Genomic DNA, 22,451 nt, shown 5'->3' with positions numbered 1-22,451 from the left:
TTTGGAAGTGCCTAACATTTTGATATCTATTAGCACATCCTTAATTTTTTTTACATAGGCTCCCAAAGCTGGCAACATCAGTTAAAAAAATATAGTCTTTCCCTCATTTAGGACTACCTAAACAACAGTTGTCCTCCAAACAAGATGGCATATTATGTCAGGTATGTGCAATTGCATGCATTGTAAATTAGCATTCAAGGCAAAACACAAATATTTCCCTACAAAAACATCCTCTCTTCTTTTACCATGCAGAGTGTACCAAGAGTTTTTTCTAGTTGCAATATAAATTAAGAGCTGTTCTCATATCATGGACGCCAACCAAGTTTCATGTAGCATTCAGTTCGCTAGAACAACTCCCAAGGGTTTTGAAAGACCATTCTTGAACCTATCAAACTCTTGCATTTCTGGCATAGGTGTTCTGAATCTATCCTGCTTTAGTCTCAAGGGTTAAATAAAATAGTTTCTGTGAAACCAGGACTGGCTTATTAAAATTAATACTACAAAGACAGCTTAGTAACCTATGTTTTATGTTTTAGACTGGGTAGCACAAGACTATGCTTTTAAGCATTCTTTAAATTGCACTCTTGGGTTGTTTTGACTGTTGTGTAGCATATTTGTTCTTGGTTGAGGCGATTTCATCCACTGCTCCTCAATTCTCTCTGCTGGTTAGTATCAAATTTATATTTTCTGTGTTGATATAAAATTGCATAATTTTACATGCTTAAAATATGATATCATACTCCATGAGTTAGCAAAAGTTACTTTTCCCCTTATCTTGTATGTCCTAAACCAGCAGGAAAATAAGACGGATTGTCACTAAAATAATAGTGATATTTGTCATACTTTAAAAAATACATGAAAGAGTACTGACAAGTAAGACTTTATTCAGAAGTAGAAAATTTTACTCTGTCAGTCACAACAACATTTATGTCACTCCTTTACTGCATTATGATTGCAGTTTTTAACCATTGCCAAATAGTATCTGTAAGTCCTAGGATCATTTAATACAGATGCCTTGCATTTTGAATATTTTGTTTTTCCTTACCATTGAGATAATGGATCTCATGCAGATGCTTGTGCTGCCTATGTACATAGAGTTTATCTAGTAAATTTAAGAAATCTTATAAGTCACTGTTTTTCTAAACATTTTCTAAACTATGTCAATATGTGACAGAGATAAGGACTGATGGCTTAAAATATTGGTTTTGATTCTTGCTTTTACATAGACATTCTGAGCATCAATGTGCAGAAAAGTGAGCTGGAGAGTTAGCACTGTGCTTGAGAGTTGTATTCTAGAGTTGCAAAAAGTTTCCTCTCTCTGTAAGGCCACAAGTTTTTCCTGGTAAAGTCAACAAGCTTATATTATAGGTAAAGCATTTAAAGTCAAAGTGGGTCTCAGGAGGATAACGTGGCTTTAAAGAAGTAATTTAGGAAGTTCTGCTCCAGTTTTCCATCTTCAGAAGAAAGGAAGGGAGCAAATTGACTTATTTCTTCCATCCTTGTCTGTATTCTGGGGAAAATAATGTATTTGATTAATATTTGCAGCAAAAAAGCCCACCAAATTTTGTTCTTGGCTGTATCCCAACAAGGCTGCAATCTTTTAATTACTACTCAAGGAAAAAAAAAGTATAAAGCCAGTCATTTTTCAAAATAACAAGTTAAAACTGCTGTTGCAAACACTAGTTAAAAAAATGCTACAATTTACACTAATGTTTCTGTCTGAAAGGTCAGTCATTAGAAAGGAAACTCTTGAAAGGCATAGCAAACCATGCAATTCACAAGTAATTAACAGTAACAGTGATGTAGATAGGACTCCCTATAATAAATACAGCTATAATGTGAAAAAGAGTTTTGAAAGACAATAAAAAAGATTAAACCAAACAGGGATATAAATAAAGAGCATGTAAAAAGAGATACCACAATTAACAGATTTTGATGCCATTATGTTTGTGTGTCTGAAAACATAAATTGTTTCATAAATGGAGGAAGTAGCATGATTTAAGCACTTCTGAAGCAGAAAACTCATTTAGCTATTTTATGAGGTAAAGACACTTACTGTAAATCATTTCCACACTTGTAGGAGGGCAATATAAATTGCCTTGATAAGATACGACTGATTTAAAATACACTTCTTGAATAGCACTGGCTGAATATAAAGCACCTTATAACTAGATGTGCTCTGAATTCTGAAACTGGGTGTTCAGCAATATGTGCAAGTGCTTGAAAACTTTTTATTGGTGAGTCCAAAAGAGAGAAAAAATGAAGCATGCTTCTAGAACTTCTTTCACATTACTGTTATAATTGGACAAAGCTGCAGAAAATCATTCAAATTAACCTCAAAACATTCAAAATTTCTTCAATATGGTGTCTTAATGTATTGTACCTCTTTCCAGCATATATGTATCCAAAACAAACAGCAGTAAATTATCAATATACTTATTGGGACAGCTTGCTCTGAATCTGAATATAAAAGTATTGTGAAAATTGAACAAACCACATAGTGCATTTTGTACCTCTGTGGTGGCAGCATTATTCACAAATGTGTCACATAAGCACAGGAGCAATGTCACCCCTGCAGGAGTAAACAAGGATGTGTGTCGTGGCACAAATGAGGGGTCCAAGGAACCAAAAGCTGCAAGAGAGAAAAGAAGATAAGCATGAAGGGCAAATGGGCAGGAAATGCTGCTGGAATAAAAAAAGAGTAGAAGATACAGGGAGCAGATGGTATTTCTTTTGATAGTATCAAACTCTAGATATCAGCAAGGAAACTCAGGGAAGGCAATCCCACCTAAGCTTCAACTTCTCCCACCAACGAGCTCTCAAACAAACTCAAACTTGTCAAAGGACCACCAAGAACCCCAGCCACTAGTGATATGGCATCATGGTGGTGTGTTCTCACAGCCAATTTAAAGCTTAACTGCTAAAGAAAAAAAAAATTGTTCAGGTCCTGATAATGACTAATAACATAGAGTGAAAGCTAGCAAAAAAATGTTGATGAAAAATTAATTTAATAACATTTTGCAATTTAAAATGCAGTTTTCCCAGTCTTCAAAACATTCCCATGACAGAAATTTCAAATTCTCTGGTCCATTCTAGGAACAATTTCATTTTTAACTGGTTTTGGTTTTTTGATTTTGTTTTTGTGAGTTTGTTTTTTTTTTTTTCTATACATGAGGTCCATATCTCTGATCAAATCTGTCAGAGTTAAATATTTGTTTCTCTTTTCAGATGATGTATAGCAATCTGAAGGGTGAGTGAGATCTGATAGAACAATAAAGATTGTTTATACCTCAAAGTAGAATTATCTTTCAGTCACCCTCTTGATTGCCAACTGTGTTTGGTTTTGTACTCTGATACTTGAATCTCACTCTCTGTCATAGCTACAAAATTCATGTACTTTAACTGACTTTGGTAGAACTACATTCATTTATCTCATCTAAAATACTGGCTTATTTTTTCTGATAAGAACAATAGGCTATTCCGTTAGAGCTCTAAACACTCCTTATCAGCTTTCACTATAGAAATCATTTCAGATATGGATCCTTAAGCATTAGTAGAATATTGAAGCTTCAACAAGTCTTAGAAAAACAGGTTTTTAGATAAAATATATAAATGGCATTCCAGTTCATTGTATAGTAATGAAGGTAATAGAATAAAACTGCTGAAGAAAACAGTAAGATTAGATTTAATGAAATGTCTAACAACAGAAAGGGAGGAATTAGATCATAGACACTTTTTAAAACAAACAAATAAATATTATGTAAAAAATTTTTGCAATACTTTTGTATGGATTTTGCTTGCTGAAATGACTGACCTTAAACAGTTATTATTTATAGCACGTCTGCCCATAAATAAAACAACATGATTGTTCTCAGTCTACAGAATAGAAATTACCCAAAGGGGAAAATTCTATTAAAAAAATTAATGTGACCTCAATTGATAAAAAGAGGAGTCCAATAATTAAGAACTCTGAGCAGATTTTCTCCCCCTTTACAACCTATTTTAGTACCTGTCCATCCCTAACCACCCTCTTTACAGAGCAATGGTTCTTTATAATTAGGTGAGATTTTTCAGGCCTGTTTGTTTCTGCAGGATTCACAAGTAGCCTGGGTATGCCACACACAGAATCAGCAACTATTTCTCCATGGCAAAATTTATAGAGAATGAGAACCTACTACCTGTGCCACATCCTCCTTCTGATCAAATATGATGTGATGCCACAAAGCTTTTCCTGTAGTCTCTTATCAGTTCTGGTTTCAGGTACTGCTGGAAATGAGAAAGTACAGACCTGGATAAAAATGAGGTAGTGACCAAGAATATTCAAAAAACTTGTTCAAAAAGTGTAGTTTGAACGAGGTCTGGGTTTCTGGAATGAGAAACAGACTTATTCTGTTGTATGTCTGATTGATGAACCCTGAGAAATGAAGTGATGAGAGAACTATAAATACTACAAAACTGTCATATTATTACTATACTTTAATGAAAAAAAAAAAAGGGTTGCAGGGATCTAGGCTTTGTTTTAATGTAAATTCATTGTGAAATATTATTTCTATTTGACACTCGTGTAAGCTGATTAATGCATTCCAGACAGACATTTTATGGAAAAAAAATGTATTATTGAAAACATGGGATGTTCTTATCTAGTAAATCAAAACTTACAGCATTTATGTTGGAAGGAGTTACAAGCAATAATTTTAAAAATACATGGGTAAGTATTTTTGTCAAGGACCAACTATGAAAAAAAAGACAAACATCTATTATCAATGGAGTCCTGAACTACTTAACTTTGCTTTAATTATACAACAGATAGTCCCTGAATTTGGGGACATTTTATTTATTGTAATAGATAACCTCAAAGTTAAAAGGAATATTTCCTATCTTTAGAAAAGTAGCATTCATATGTTACTTTTATATGTTACTATTAAAAAAACCTCTTGCATTATGTGCTTTATGTTCAGAATTTCATTTCTCAATGTTATTTCCAAAATCTTCCCTGGACCATGTGCTTTTAATCATTTTGCTTGATGTCCCATGAGAAAATCAACTACACAAGGCTTCTGCTCCCCTCCCTGAAGTCACTTCCTTCTGCTGTACTGGCTTACTTTGAATTGTGAAACACCAATTTTGTTTGATGCAAAATATACATCAAAATATGCAAAATAAATTTATCTGCTCAACTGAAGTCTTCACAAAAGTGTCCTGGAAAACTTATTGAAAATAGAGTCATTCATTAAGTTAAAATGAGAAAGAATAACTGGGTATGCCAGTTTATAGAAGTCTGCAGGTCATCTGGTTAATCTTGTATCTGATTTGTACTATTTATTTTGACTGTTTATGACAAGAACACATTTTCTTTTTCTATAGGATCAAGCACTTCACAAAAACAAAGGCTGCTTTGCAGTTCATGCTTTGTAAGAAGTAAGGGAATGCCACCAATAAATACACAACCAGTTGTTGGATTATATTCAAATTAATAGTATTAGGTTGAGAGAGAAGATAAAACAGGAAAATAATTTGAATAGTATCCTTATCATGGCTTGGCAAAATTATTGTTTTTTTGTAACTTAAAAGATCCTTGCACTTCTAGATGTGGTAACAAGGAATTAAAAATCTCTTTCAATTTCTTCAGAGGCATGAATGTGAAACCATCCTACAAAGAAATAACTTACTTTACGAGGCTTGGTGGATTTTGTTTTGGTTTGTTAGTTTTGTAGTTTTTTTTTCCAAATTTGATGAAATTTCAGCATCTTTAAGATTTTCTTTGACCTTTTGTAAAAGAAATGTACTTTAAAATATATTGAAAAATCTATGTAACAATAATTTCAGGTTGTTTTCCTTGAAAATAGATTTTTTAATGTCAGTCAAAATTATGAATCAATCAGCAACAGATGGATTAACCTGAATATATATATTCTGGAGCATGAGGTATCTGAAATCTAAAATTACCCATCTGGAAATCAAATGGAGGATTAAACTAAATTAACAATCAGTCTTCACTCAGTTTCTGTGTAGAACTGGCAAAATAAATCAATCAGCATAGCTGCATCTTTTTTTATGTAACCTGAGTTTAGTCCATAGACTGACAAAAAATTACTTTATTAGGTCTCTATTAAAAAAAATTGGTGAAATTAGGTGAAAGTAGGAAAAACAAATCCTTTCTCAGTGGTCTTGAAAACCAAAACACAGGATACAGATAACTAATACAAGTTTTTTTCAAATTACTGTATCATAAGTATACATTCATCAATATAAAAGACTCAAGATAATTTTTTTCCTATTTATTTGATGGCAAATAAGGTAATTGTATCTGTAGTCTAGCTACTTTTAAAAATTATTATTTGGGATAAAGATTTTGAAACTTTTGTATTTTCATAATATTTTTCTCTAGTCTATGGCATGTCTTATTTTAGCTTGTCCTTTTGATTGTATTTTTAATCATACGATGTGTACTGAGAGGAATTTCAATGAATCCTCTTTATTTGAGCCACTTCTACTTCAATTACCCTTTTTCAATACCTGATGCCTAGTTATGAATCTTGATTTATTCAATACATTCTCAGAGTTTACAAACAGAAACAGTGTGACAGCTGATTTTTTTTTAAGGATTTATATTTAATGACTTTTTAGTTGAACTATCTTTAAGTCTTTTTAACATATGATAAGGGGTAAATCTTCACTGCTGCAAAGTATATTAAAATACTTTAAAAGCATTTTTGAAAGTTTATGAAAATACTTTATTAAAAATAAAGCAAATGAGAAGATGGAACTTGCCTGGTGGTTTTCTAACCCCATATTTTCTGATGTGCTGAGGGCAGTGCATGCTGGGGCACCTCTGACCTGGGCAAGTGCCAGAAAGGGGAAGAAATTGTGGACCAGCTTGCAAGAGACATTGCTGAGACATCATTGATGAGGAAAGGCCAGTGAGATGGGGAAGAGCAGATCCTGGTTCATGAGCCAAAAGAACAACATGAGGAAAAAACTGCAGAATGTGGTGAGAGCAAAAATAGATAACTAAATAACAACAGAGCAGATCACAAACTTCTTGGATAACAACCTTAAGTTTCAAATCTGTGACTGAATTTAATATTTTAATGCCTTTCTTGATGCAAATTTTGATGCTTCATATTTTATTGATACTGTTTTGTTTTCTGCTTTCACATGAGAAAATACTGAAGCAGGCTTTAAGATATGTTATAAAGGGAGCCTCACACAGTATTTGTCCCCATTTCAGAAGAAAAGAATGAAAGACCAGGAAAAGATACAAAAAATTCTGACTTTTATTTTCTAATGTGTGATGTTTCAATTTAATTCATTTTTGGTTTTCTATTATTTTCATGTTTTATGTACATCCCAAAGGGCAACATATGTGCCTCTATTGTGTTTTTTCAGGAAACTCCTTTGAGGGAAGCTGCAATATTTTCCCATTCACAAGAAAATTACTAAACACGTTACAAAATCCAGTTGAATGTTTAACAAAAGCACAAAATGGATGAAACACATTGGGAAACCAAATCCCAAAAATTTAAAACAATACCTCTGTTTCTTTTGCAAATAAATAACCACATTTTACTCATAGAAAGTACGCATTAAAATAATTGGATTCTTAAAGCTGGAAAAGACCTCTGAAACCACTGAGTTCAGCTGCTAAAATAGCAGCTCCATGTTCACCAATAAACCATGTCCCCAAGACATCTATCTGTGCCAGTGGCAGCAGAATTTGTCTCCTTTTCCCACAAAGATCACCCAAGTTGGGACGTCTGTCCTCTGTAAACTACCCTGGGACCAACAAGAGATATCACAGACAAGCATTTATTCAATGCCCAAGTGATGGGGCTTCTCCACAGTAAAGGATCTTTATCTGCTGCAAACTATAAAATACAGAGAGAAATTTCTTTAAGCAGTGTTTCTAACTGAAATGCCCACCAGCTGATTGATTCTGCTTTCAGATTTGCCTCCCTTTGACCACATCTCAGTTCTACCAGGAGGAGGGACATATGGAAGGGAGGGACATATGGAAGGGAGGGAGATATGGAAAACCCTTCTGGTGCTTGCTTTCCCTAGAGCATGTGCTCTGGGTTTTACTGAGAATAAGTCTGATCCTGTAGTGATTTTTTTTTTTTTTTTTTTTTTTGTTAATTCTACAGTACTTTCCCTTTGGCTGGCTTCAGTGTGAATATTTTAAAATAATATTGATCTGAGGTAATATTTCTATTGCTAGCAGAAGTACAGAATTCACTAAGGTACAGAACCAAGGGCAGATGAAATGCTTCTCCTGAGGAACCTGGTCTAGGGGAAAGTATCCCTGCCCATGGCAAGGAACTTGGACCTGGATGTTCATTTAGGTCTAACCCAAAGCATTCTATGATTCTATAAATGTAATAATTCTTTAATGTTTAGTGAGGCAAGATCTAAACTCTTCACCGTCTCAAAGGATCCCTCTCCTTCTAATTTATGGAAAGGTTATCAAGAGAGACTGAGTGTTCATAACCCCTACTAAGTAATTTGGACCATCCCTTCCTCCCTCTTCTCAACCAAAATATTGTAGTCTGTAATTAAGAACATTCTCACCTGGGCTAATTTTGGCTAGCATAGGGGTAATTTTCTTCATGGTAGCTAACTACCTCTTAAGATAGAATACTTCTTTCAGGAACGGCAGAGCTCCATGTTTCTGTCAGGTCTGGAGAGGTTTTCCTGCCAGTGAGGTTGCAAAACAGGCAGGTTTGGAGACCAGGTTTGCATTTTAAGGGATACACCAGTTGGAAGCTGGCACTCCTCCTGCACAAACAGAAAATATTCTTTGATCATCCTCTGCTTTTTCTATCATCCATTGCAGGATATCCTAATGGCTCTGGAGACAAGAAGGAAAGAAGGACTTTGAAGAACAGCCAGAGCTGTCCTGTCAATATAGGCCAGACACTGATTCCAAATCTCTTGTAGACATGCCAAGCCCCGTGGGCAGCAGGGCAGGGAGGGGATTCTGCCCCTCTGCCCCGCTCTGCTGAGACCCCACCTGCAGGGCTGCATCAGCTCTGGGCTCCAGCACAGCAAGGACAGGGACCTGCTGCAGCCAGGCCAGAGGAGCACCGAGGGGAGCAGAGGGATGGAGCAGCTCTGCTGGGAGGAGAGGCTGGGAGAACTGGGGTTGTTCAGCCTGGAAAGGAGAATGCTGCAGGGTGAGCTAATTGTGACCGTCCAGTGCCCAAAGGGAGCACACAGGAAAAATGGAGAGAGACAATTTACAAGGGTCTGGAGTGACAGGACAATGGGGATTGGCTTCACACAGACAGAAAGCAGGTTCAGGTTATATATCAGGAAAAAATTCTTGACTGTAGGTAAATACCCGCTTTTATTATCTCAACCTTGTCTAGCCTCTGTTCTAGGTAGCCACTCCAAGGCATCAGTTTGGCACTGGAGCAGGTTGCCCAGATTAGGGACACAGACAGTGTTCAAAATTCTGAACTGGGAGCAATTTGAGTCTGGAAGTTAGGCTGAGTTAATCCTTCAGTGCGAGCAAGTTAATCCAACAAAATAATGAGTAACATAAAAAAAGTAGAGTGAGAAAAGAGAAAGTGTATGGAAGGTTCAAAGTGAAGATGCATCCAAGGAAATTGCAGACATATTTCTAATAATCTATTTACTATCACCTTTTTTTTTTCTTTATTTTTTTTTAATTCTTTCTTTTTTCTTTTTAAGTTTTTTTTTTTTTTTTTTTTTTTGCAAGAACAAAACTTCTTTCTACCTGGAGTCTGCATCTTTATACTGATATATACAGTTGTCAGGTGAATTGAAGGTTTCATTTTGCACTTCTTACTCTTTCTGGAAAAACAAACTAATTTTGGAAGGAAACAACAGATGCTGATTTTTTAAAATAATCTAAGCTATCATCTTTACAAATACATTCAACAGTTAGTGTGTGAGATTTATTATTTGAAAATGAGTCCTGAAAACTTTTAATATAAAATTTGATTTTACTCCAGCCAGAATAAACTTCTTTGATAAAATCAAGGAACATGATTTTGTACTAATATATATCACATATAATCAAAACATTAGTCTAGCTCATTGATATAAACTTTTTGCTATCAATGAGCTAGACTATAATGTTTTGATTGTATGTGATATATATTAGTACAACACTGTGTTGTTACAATTGAGGTATTAAGAACAAGAAAAACTCCACAGAAAGAATAGGAAAAAGACATTAAAAATATTATCATTAATTGCTAATGTAAGGCTGTAAGAAGAAAGAGACATATTTTATAATGCTAAAAATAGAAAAAAATATATATTGAATACTAGAATGTTCAATATCAGATAAGATTTATTACAATTATTTGTTCTCAAGTTTCTCAGTCCCTTCATCTTTCCTAATGAAGACAAGTGTATAGGGGAAATAAAAGGCATTGATGACAGGGTGAGCTCTAGGGATTGAATTGAGCTGCGTTTGCGAAGATAATCAGAGATGAAAGAGAAACAAAAAACTTTAAAGGTTTCTTTCCAACAGGTCTCCATATGCTGGATTGTGGCTACAGGTAGATGATGTCAGAGTGAAAGAAACAAAGTTCTTACTGACCTTGTTCAGAAATGGAGAAAAATGGTGACGAACCAAGGAAGGTGGCTTTATCAAGTATAGAAACTAATTGCCACAGACTTGGCAATTCAGTAGTATCTATGTCATATCTAAGTGCTGTCTTTATGAAGATCATCACAGTTATTTCTCCTCTTGGCCCAACCTCAAGCACCCATCTGCAGTACTGAACTTTTTTTTGAGGTCGACCTGTTCCTTCTGGCCCATCCTATTCAGACAGGGCTGACTTCAGAAGTGGATGCTCACTTGGCTCAGAAATTAGCAAGTTCCCCGTAGGCAAACATCAAAGATTCATCCATCTACTCAGTTTTCAAAGGCTCATTACATCCCTTTAAAGCTCCCTCCAGGAAATTCTTTACAATCAGAATGTGTTCTACATTCTTTGCAGTCACCAATTATCAAGCACAGGCTTTTTCTTGCTAAGAAAAGTAGTATTAAAACCCCATCAATCAGCATATCTGGCCAGGATTTCAAAATGTACATACTGCTTTGGTTTGGGATGGTACTTTAGTATTCTTAAAAATTCCCAGCAGAAAACAGCTTTAAAAATGAGAAAGAATTAATTGCGAAGAATTGTCATTCAATTAGTATATATAATAGTAATTACTGAGAATCATCCAGGGAGCAATAATTCCTATTTTTTCAAGAAGATGGTTAAAAATTGAAGCATAAATTTGAATAATTGCATTGGCACAGACACTATAGATGAAATCACAACAAAAAGAGATTAAAGAATGACTTTTTTAATTCATTGGGAGGATTTTTTTATGGAGGTTGTTTGCTCCTGTGATTTCTAATCATTGAAGTTATGGAAAAAATCCTTTATTTTATATTGCAATTTCCAACATGATATTTTATTTCTCATTATTTGGAAAACATTTTTTTTTCCTCAGTTTTATATTCATTCCTGTAAATGAAGAACATATTTTTTTTCCTGCTTCTGAATTTTACAAATAGAAGAACTTGGGGAATTTTATCCTCTCCTTTTGTTTTTGTTGCAATTCAGTTAAAAACTTCCTGTGTTCTTCTGTTAGCATCTTATAAAAAGAGGCTAACAGAAGACAGTTGCCCACTGTTTTTACCTTTTTTTTTATTTTATAAATTAGACCTCTTTTCCTTTAGAAGCTAAGACATGCGCTAGATGCATTAGAACACTTCATGTTGTTAATGTTGTATAGTCTTTTTTTTTTTTTTTTTTGCTGGCTATCAGATTTTAATGATGTTCCTGAAGGGCAAGTGAACAACGCATCATATTTTGTTATTTTCCATCTTCTATGTTATTTTTTAGATTACATCTCACTTTGATCCAAATAATAGGAAATATGGAGTGAACACTTCTGAAAAATTAAAAAATTCAGTTTTTTGTGCCCTTGGCATCATAGTCCATCATTCAGAAACTGAAAACATACATTTACAAATTATGACCACAACAGGACTTTTAAGCTCACCACAAAAAAACATTTATAAAATACCAGCAGCTAATTGGAATTAATTTCAGACATTGATTATCTTCCAATAAATGTAAAAAAAATAGTCTTAGGTCAATTCCTTTGCATGAAAAAAATGAATAAATAAAAATAAATTACTGCACTAAGCTAAAAGTGCAACCATTTTAAGGGAGCATATTTACTACCTACTAAAATGGAGAGCTATGTGTTTTTCAAATCAGCTGGAACAGCTTCGCTGTATTTCTTAAGGCTGCTGTAGATTTTGTGCTGGAAACCTTATATCTTGATAAATGGTTTGTTTATCTACTTGCATATTTGGCATCATACACAGTCATTGCCTAAATAGATGGTGATACTAAATCTTCTCTCCTGACTTCAATCAAACATTGCACTTCACCATAACAGACTGGACAATCTTTTGCTACCTTGCCATAATAAATATAGGAAATCTGATGAGATCTGACTAAGCAGAAAAAAAAAAAAAAAGAAAATAAAAAAAGAAAGAAAAACACCTTTTCTGAGCATCTCAGTAGTTTTTGCTCCAAGTTACAGAACCTGGAAGCACATAACTGCATGGTGAAACCACTGGTGCAGATATAATAGCAAATTTATGGTTGATGGTGACCATCTTCAGTTTCTTACAAAAAAATCCACCCAATGAAAACATTTCAGGAAAAATTGAGTGTTTTCAAGCTGTAATGAGTTTCCTGATATTTGAGGAGTTTATCATGATGCGGGTGATCTTTTTATAGTTCTTTCATTGGTGGAAATAGAAATATTAGATAATAAAAACCCCCACATATTGTACAATTCAGGTTTGAAACCCAAAACTTTACTGCAACAGATGCCAAAACTGCTTAGCTACTTACTGCACTGAGGGTGAACTTAGATTTCCTATAAATTTAGTTTCTGAAATAATAAAACTCCTCTATTTGGCTCTTACTGCAAGTGTTTAAAGTTTTGTCATAGTATCATGACTGATCTATTCCCTTTTTATAAATTGGCCAAAATAAAAGTTTTATGTTCAAACTGAGGAAAGAAAACCCCACAATAATCTTGTTTGTGCACTCCACTCCCCAAGAATACATTTAAAAAACATAAGTGAAAAAGAAAAGACAGAAGGAGAAACAATAAGAAAGAAGAGTGAACAATGTGTGAAAGTCTCAGAATTACCTTTATAGACTGTGAACCTAGGAATTGTTATTTGTTCTGGGCTAATACAATAGTTCATTATTAGAGCTCAAAAAAAATACTTTCACTAAAGAACAAACCAATATATTAACAAGTGTTCAGGAAGAACATCATTCAGAAAGATAGGAATGAATTTCAGAAGAGACCAGTTACTCAAAAGGTAAATTCCTTCAAGCCACCAGTCGTTGATATGAAATCTTATATAAATACTTGGAACATACTCAGTATAAAAAATGTTTCATAATTTACTAGAGAAAGACAGCTATTGAAACAAAAGGCATGTGGATATAAGAAAGAATTTACTTTATTTAGTGGCAAAAATAAAACAAAAAATTCCTGTCAAGTCCTAACTGTTGCTCAAGCACATTCAGAAGTTTCAAATGTAAGCTTTTGTGACTGGATCATATAATTTAAGTGGTATTTAATATAAAATACTTCTGGTAAAGTAAAATAGAGATTTTTTTTCATCATATAAATGATAATTTTTTTCTAGACTTAATTTTCATTCTTACTCTAGGGATTTTTGTATTTATTACCTCATACAATACATATTACCTCATATTGCTACTAATAATTTATAAATCTTCTTGTATTTAGACTAAATTGCATCATTTTTTGAGAAGTTTTATTAATCTCTTTGAAAAATTAATATTGTCAAAAGATTGGGGCTTGGGATTTCATTGTTTGTTGTGGGTTTTTTGGTGATTTGGTTATTTTTATTTTTCCTGTAGGACAAACTTATTGATGTGTCCCAGAAGGAACTGGGTCTATTTGGGAAGAACATGGAATACCTTATGTGTTCCACTGTAATGTCTTTATTTTTATTAGAGCTTAGTCTGTCTCTCCTTTTGTTTGCTATTTCTATCAAAATGAAGAGATATAACTGTAGATCCCATTTTTCCCCACAGTGACCTTCCATTTGCCTAAACAACTTTCAGTTTGAATTCTGTCCTCTGATGGGTTTATGTCTTATTCTGTCCTGCCATTATCTGAAAATATAAATATTGATTGAAAATGGCTACATTAAATTGCAATCATAGTCAGGCTAGAACACAGAATAAAATCACACAGTATTTCACTGCAAACAATGGAGAATAAACAACACTCCAAAACCACAATGCTAGTCAGGCAAACAGCTGTTGTCTACTCCATATAAAAACAAAAATCCCATTTCCTTATTTCCATTTTATTTCATATTAAATTGTTTTTTAAAATCAGTCCAAACTCATAAATAGTTATCCTTTTAATAATGGATCTTTCATGAATAAACAAATATTTCAAAGATAAATAACTATGTTTACAATGACAACTCAGTCTACTGAATGAAACATTAGTTGTCACTTATTCATCCACCATCAACATCAAAATTCACTATTTGTTCCTTGACTCTTTTGCTAGTGTAAAAAAATTTTTTTAGTCATCTTGCTGCTTTAATGACAAATTCCTACGAAAACTGCTTTTTATAATCAAGTGTGTGTAATTTATGCATTAAACATTGGCTATTTAAATATGGAAATTTACAGAGTTCATTGTTATCATAATAGAGACCAAACATAAAATTCAAGCTTTGAATTTACAGTAAGTGTTTTAAGTTTTCATCCAATTAAAATTATCAAAATAGCCTTCTATCTCTTCTCTCAGAAAAGATTACTTCAGATCTGAATCCAAATAAACATTTTATTGTATTGAAGTAAATTTCAGCAAAATACAGCCAATACACATTAGGAAATAAATACAGAATTATTTGTCCCAAGAAGAAAAATTCTGTAAAAACACATGAAAGTATTGTGTAAATAAGTATGAGTAAATACAAATTATAAGGACAAAGCACTGTAGATATCTGAATAATGATTGTAGCATTAAACAATCAGACTGTCTTTTAGGTAGGGTAAATTTTCAATATTAGTCAGAAACACATTAAGAACTCTGATTACAGAGCAACCAAAATCACAGCACTCTAGTTCTAGGTACAAAGGAGGAAATATGAAGAAATTTTAGGGGTAAATAGATCAGTTTAGTTCACAATGCTCTGGAAACCTCTTTCCTAATAAGAGACAAAGGAATGAGAGATGGGAAAAAAATGTTTCACTTGCTGATCTTTAACTCCCAAGAAAAGACTTCCAAATTATTTACATGTTCATAACAACTTGCTCTTCTGAGTTTATTTTCTTATGACATCAGATTCAATCTCTTAGGAATTTCAGGGAGAGCTTCTTCAGTTTCAGCTTCAGAATAAAGTAGTATTCCAATCTGAAGATACATTTATTTAGAAAATCTTTCTAAAATCTATTGGTTAAGATTATTCTTTGTCTTCAGTGACTGAGTAATTTTACTAAGAAATCTCAGTGCAATACTGAACAGACTTCAGATACTGAGTAAAATAGTTTAAGATTCTCTACATGTCACCAAACAATGGTTGGTTGTGGACAAATGAGGTACCACATCATTGGCTCTTATTTTGTATATGCTGCATAAGTCAGCCAGCATTTAATCACACAAGAAGGGAGATTAAAACAAAATGCTAAAATGTAATCTATTCCAGCACCAGTGCACTCTCTTGACACATTTCATCTTCTTCAGTTTCCATGATTTTGACTAGAGGAGGATCTGATAAATGACATCTGAGTGCTTTGCTTGGATTTTTTTATAATATTTGTGCCTGAGTATAGAAGTCAAGAACAAATGCCAAATCTCTCTCCAATTATTTTAATTTTTGGAACACATGAGGAGGGCTTGATTCCCTCTTACAATGAAAAAGTTGACAGTATGTAAAAAGAAAACTTTGTTCCTGCAGAATGTGGTCCAGAAAATAAATGCATTTTAAATAATTATTGTGAAATCAAGTAAAAATATGCATTGTGAACTAGAAATTTTTCTTCAACTAGAAACTTTTCTTCAGTTTTTGTTTCTTCTTTCCCTATTTGCACAACCATCCTTGACATCCTTTGCAACCTGGTAGTCAATAATTAAAAGATTCCATTATTATTTTTATATTCTTTAATTGCTTTACCCCACTTTAGAGAGTAGATTGATAGAACAGTAATTTCCTATACTAGTTTAAGTTCAATTTATGTTGAACCACATCTAGTAGGATGCTATATATATACTTTTAATATTACTATAGCTCTCTCACAAATTAACAGTTTTGAAAAAAACATAATTTAGAATATTTTTAGTTTACTTATACTTTCTTACATGAACAACAGTGTCTTATCAAAAACAGTCCCAACTGACAGAAAAACACAATTTGTTTTGCTAAAGTAACTGAGAGTAATTTGTGAGTATGTGCCTTGGTAAATATCACGAAGAAGCATAATTACATCTGGTCTTGAATACTTTCATTGCAGCAATACAAATCCTGTCACATTAACTAAGTCCTAAATTTTGATGACTCCCTAAAGTGAAGATTAAAAATGTCATATTCTTAATATATTATGAAGCATTGCACTGATTTGCATTGCTACAGGGCTTTCAAATAACCTGAGAAAAATTAATCAGAAAATTGGCTCATCCCTGCTATCAACAAAGGATTATAAATCACAGAATACTTTGTCAAATTCTTTAATGCACTTATTGCACATATTTATTTAGAAGAGGCTCCCTTGATTCCTAACATATGGAGCTGCAATATTGAAGCTTCACTGTTTAATACTAAGTGAAGAATACCATGCTAACCTAATATCCCTCATCTGCAGATATCCTCAATGTATTTTTAAGATCGTGGATGATTTAACTATAGAAGACAGACATGAATAGAGAATAATTATTTAGATACACACTTTTATGAAATATGTGGTTAAGAGCTGCATGTTAATACCCACTGTGCTGAGCTCCAAGACTTACAAAGTAAAACATCTGCACCTTAATTAAATGATCTCGACAGAAAGCATCTCTTGGAATATCAGAGAAAAACAGAATGCTATAGATAGTCATAGTTTAAACAAAAAAAAAAAAAAAAATTGAACCTTAAATGGTACCAATAGTAGATGAAAATCTTTGATGGCCAAATATTTAAATAACTTAATCTAATTTGGAAAAATAGTAGTGGGTTTGATTCAGGTATTTTCAGTTATCTCCAGCATCTTAGATGAATTTAAGCTTTCAAAACACTAAAAAAATGTGTGAATAACATTTTTTCAAAACACATAGATAGCAATCTGTTTAAGGACTTATAAATGTTCTCTGCCTGTTGTATGCCAAAATAACTATGCAACAAATTCTTATTAAATAATTTACTAACTAAAACTCTCTCCACTGCTATCAAATTAGTGATTGAATAGTTTAAATAATGATGGGCCAGCTCAGGTGAATTTGTGCCTATTTAGCTATGATTTGACTTTCAGGAGTCTTTCATTTAGAGCACAATGGAAACACCACAAGAACACTTTGTCTTACATGGATTTGGTATCTTCTTCCTCAGGATGAGTGTGGGTGCAATATTTTAAGAAGAGCTGCATGACAAACATTGAGCTGATTGATTTTGGTTTAAATGGCAATACTATGCTTGAGAGGCTCCTTCTCACATCATTGGTTTTACTTCACTCAGAACGTTCAAACTTATGATTTTCTCATTTTTTTAGCAATATGTCAAAACTAAAGCCAGAGCCAGAAAGGAGTGAGACAGCAGAGACTGTCGTGATTTTGTAGTCTCATCTAAATATGAATAGTCAAAATTTCCTATTTCAGATGTTTTCAAGAACAGTATGTATTTGCTTGAGGAGCTCAAAGAGAAAATTATTATTATTAAAGCTCCCAGGCCATATGTGATCACACAGATATTTTGATAATCATGTCCATATTATGCTAATTTCTGTCAGAACTTGTAGATCTTCTTAATATTGCACACACTGCAGTTTACAATAAGTTCAGCATTCATAAGGTATGAAGGATACATGCTAGTCTTATACATATGTCTGAAAATACCAGTAAAGAAGCACATCTAAAATTTGTTTCTGCTTGCTTCAGAGCAAGCAACAACATTTTGATGCAGTATGTTATTCCTATGCCTGCTTGTCTCTTGGTTGTCTCTAAAATGAACTTCAGTGAACTATAAAATGGAAAATATTGGATTTTACTGGCTGTCCTTTCTATTTGCTCCTCTTGCTTTATGGCCTTAGAATGTTCCAGTGCCTTAAATGAAAATGGATCACTTTTTGAACATTTTGCTGACTTTCTTGCAGGTTTAACATGTGCAAAGGATAGCCAAGACATCTCAGATCTGGGATATGCTTGTTCTATTTTACTTCCAGTATTATGAAAGTCCCTGTGTTTCCTTTAAATTTTCCAGCACTAAATTTATAAGTACGTGAAATTATTTTGCTAGAAGAAAACCAACCAGTGAAAACCAACCAACCAATCAATCAACCAAATGAAGAAAGACTAATTTCTTTGAAAGAAAGGTGTATTTCAGCCTCACATTCCATTTGTATTGCACCAGTGAAATGAAAAGATTATTTTTTCAGACACAAAAGTGGAATTTAATGGAGAAAATCTATCATCTTATGCTCATTCTGGGAAGATGTTTTTCAAAGTGTAAATGGACCTATGATCCCACAGACACTATTATCATCACCATCAATCACTACTATTTTTATACACTGTACTAAGATTTCTATTTTTGCTTTCAGTGTTTAATGCATTTATAATTTTCCAATTGAAGATACAATAAAATAAAATATTTTTAATATAAAAAAGAAAAAAAAAACCAACTTTATTATCAGAAAAAATTCATATTTCAAATCTGCAGGGAAAATATTACATCAAGCTTGCAATTGCATTTAGAAACTTAGTTAAAGTTTTTCCAGAAAGCTCATGAAATATGTGATACAGGAAACAGTGAAGCTATTTCCACTGTAAGTCAGTCTTTTATTCTGACACAATCTGTGAGTCTGTGGAAAACCTTAATAACTTCTCAATCTTCCACATGAAGTTGGTTGAGGTTACTAAAACGTTTCTGGTGTGAGCACAGCTTTGCTCACTGCATCCGGTGTAACCATCATTTTCTATATCCAACATCTAGCTGGGAGTCAAAAGCTAATTTTTTCCCTTCAAAATTTGTGACAGCATTTTTTTTTTCTCTACCTCTTTTGTCAAATATGATTCATAATGATTTTGTAACCACATCCTTCCTCTGTGGATTCACCTCAGGGGTTCTAAGCTAGCTTCCCATCAATACAATTATGAATCCATTCAATCCATTCAAAGTTTTCTGTTTAGTTACATGATTCTTGCTTTTTGTTCTCACACCCAAATCCCTTTCAGTGTCATCCTTCCCATGCATCTCTCCATCTCTCAACACATTTTCTTCCAGCACTGGCTTGGTTCCAACCCACCTAGATTTTTTTTGTACTATTTCTTATTTTTTCTTATCAGTACATCTCAGTAGTTTCTTGCCTATTTTTACACAACTATCTATGCTCTTCATTAAATCCAAATTTCAGTTCTCTTCTTTTTTTTTTCATCAGTTGTCAACAGATAGAGGATGGAGGAGATGAAACATCTGGCATGTTTCTCTGTGAGACAACATTTTATTTAAAGGTGTTTTAATATTTGTTCTTTTCATATCAAATCCAGCACTGAGGATATTGATGGGTATGGCAGCTTCATAAATGTTTCTGCCCACAGTATTCAGGGGCTTCAACTCAGTGATCCCAGAATTCACTGATTGTTTACATAATTTTGTAAAATAAATAATTACTGTTGTATTGTCTGTGGTATTTTTTGAGTAGTAAGAGAATTTAAGCCCGGAAACAACTACAAAATATTTTTCCTTTTTTTCCCTTGCACATTATACCCTTTTCAGTGTATATTTGAACATTGAAGGGCTATGTAATACATATGTATTTTTTATTTTCTTGCAATATATTCTATCAGAATTTATTTAATACAGGCAATATAGTATATATGATGTTGATATTTTAATCCACAATGCCTCCTGTTTATTATAGAGAATTATATTTCTTTGCATGAAAGACATTACAAATACAAGTGGATAAATAGAATTACAAGAAAAAAGTGAGTCTAATTTTTTACATGGCGTATGTCAGAAATAATGCTATTTATTCACAGAACTGGTGAAGGTAGAACAGACTAGTAAATAGAAATTAACTTATTGTTTAAAATTTAAGATGTGCTTTGTCACTTGTAAGCCAGTAAGCAGACAACAATAACAAAATCACTTTGATTTCAGTCATTCAAACTCAGAATACTGTGATTTTTACATCAGCTTGATAATTCACAGCTAGCATAATTTATATTTGCTTACACTGATGAAATTTATACTAAAATTAGACATGATATATCAATGACTTAAATTCCTCATACCCAGTTTGAAAAGTTATAACTGTTATTTATTTGCACAGCAATGCCATTCTCCTCATGTTGAGGTCTATAAATATTCTCCAGCAGCATTCTGTACTACCTCTTTATCCATAACTTTTTCCCCTGCCATAGAGATCTGATGAAAAATCAAGTTTTTTAAATGGGTGACAAGACTTTAATTCTAAAAGCTAGACTCGTAAATTCAGCTACTACTGTCAAAGGAAAGGTAAACTACAAACGCAAGAGCACTAATGGCTGGTTTAATGTTTAACAATGTCTTCAACAGTAACAAAACACATACTAGAAGATCTTTTATTGAATTTAAAAATAAATTCTAAGAATGTGCATCTTTTTTCTGCTCTTCCTCAGAAAATGAAAATAAAGTATACCTTTATTCTCCCTGGAATTAAAAAAAAATGGAAAAAACTGTCTTTTACTGAGTATGATTTTCAACAAGTGGACACTATTTTGCTGGCTCTATCCATTTCACAACAGCTTAAGGCAACGTGCACTAAGAAAGAAACTTCACCAGCATGAAATGAATGAAAACGAGAAGCAGTCTCTGGAGCCAGAGTGAAAGCCTATAAAAGAACGGCTTACTAAAGATAAGTAGGGATGAAAATTCAGTTTAGTTGGTCAAAAGATTCAAAGAAACCACTCTTAGGCTTACTGAGCTTTCAAACAGAACTGAAGAAGGATCAATAGGAAAGTTTTTAAACAGAAAACAAGTACCCAAAACAAAGAGAAAACTTGAAAGGCCAGCAAATAGCCAAAGCATGAGAATGGAAGTTGAAAGTGGTAGAAAACGAACCAAAGCCAACTTAATACCTGACAAACATTGAACATCTGCAACTCTCAGTGGGCCAATCGTTTGCAGATTGCAAGTCTCATGCCTGAGTGCAAATTTTAGCAAGATCTAACTTTAGAGAGCAAAAATCTCTCAAATTCTCCAGTCACAATTATGGCACAACATGTCAACGTGGTTTTTATATTCTTTGCTATCTCATCCAGATTAAATAAAATAAGAAGCAAATCAATGCCTCCCCACCAAAAACCCAACTCTCCATACTATCCCTGTGAACCCTCTGCAGAAACATAATTGTTATTAGAGGGAAAAAAGCATAGGATCTTACAGCCTTGGTTCTGCCATTAAACATCTAACAATAAAAACTCAAAATATCCATCTCTATGCTTTTATCTTACATGAAGTTACAACAGCTCTCAATTCTGTTTGTGTAGCAGCAGCACAAACTACTTTTTCTTCATCTTATTTTTCCTTCCAGTTACATCAAGTATGAACTCTCTCAGCTAGTCCACAGGACAAAGTTATATTTACTACTGTGCTACAAAATCCACCTCAAACAAATTTCTGAGCTCAACCATATGGCAGATGACATTTTATTCAGTGAGAGAAATTAAAGAAGTGACACAAAAAGTAAAGCCAAGTGCCCAAATCTCTATTGCTAAACACAGTCAGTGTGTCTGTCTATATTACTTGAAATAGTACCTTAAAAATAATCCTTAATTTTATTAAAAAGGAAAGGTTGTAAATATTTTCGTACTGATCACTTTTGCAGCTGCTGGAATCACGGTCCTTTCCATCATATCAACTTTATGTATAGAGGGTTTACTTCTTGATTTATTAAATATCAATTGACTTTAAAAACCTGAGAAATTTTTTGAATCCAAGAAAGACAGAATGAAGCATATGCAGAAAAAGAAAGTACTTTCCACCAAAATTAAATGTCTATTTGTTCCATGGAGAAGTATTCAGTGCCATACTTCACTAAATCACACATAAAGTAGCTAAGACAACACTGTGAACAAATCTGAGCTATAAAGTCTGGAGTGTTTATTTTAATTTTATTAATATTTGTTATTTTATTATAGTGCTTTGCACAAGA

The sequence above is a fragment of the Lonchura striata genome, chromosome 2 (genome assembly GCF_046129695.1).
Source record: "Lonchura striata isolate bLonStr1 chromosome 2, bLonStr1.mat, whole genome shotgun sequence".
Lineage (NCBI taxonomy): Eukaryota > Metazoa > Chordata > Aves > Passeriformes > Estrildidae > Lonchura > Lonchura striata.
The sequence above is the reverse complement of the archived record's forward strand: the minus strand, read 5'-3'. Positions refer to the sequence as shown.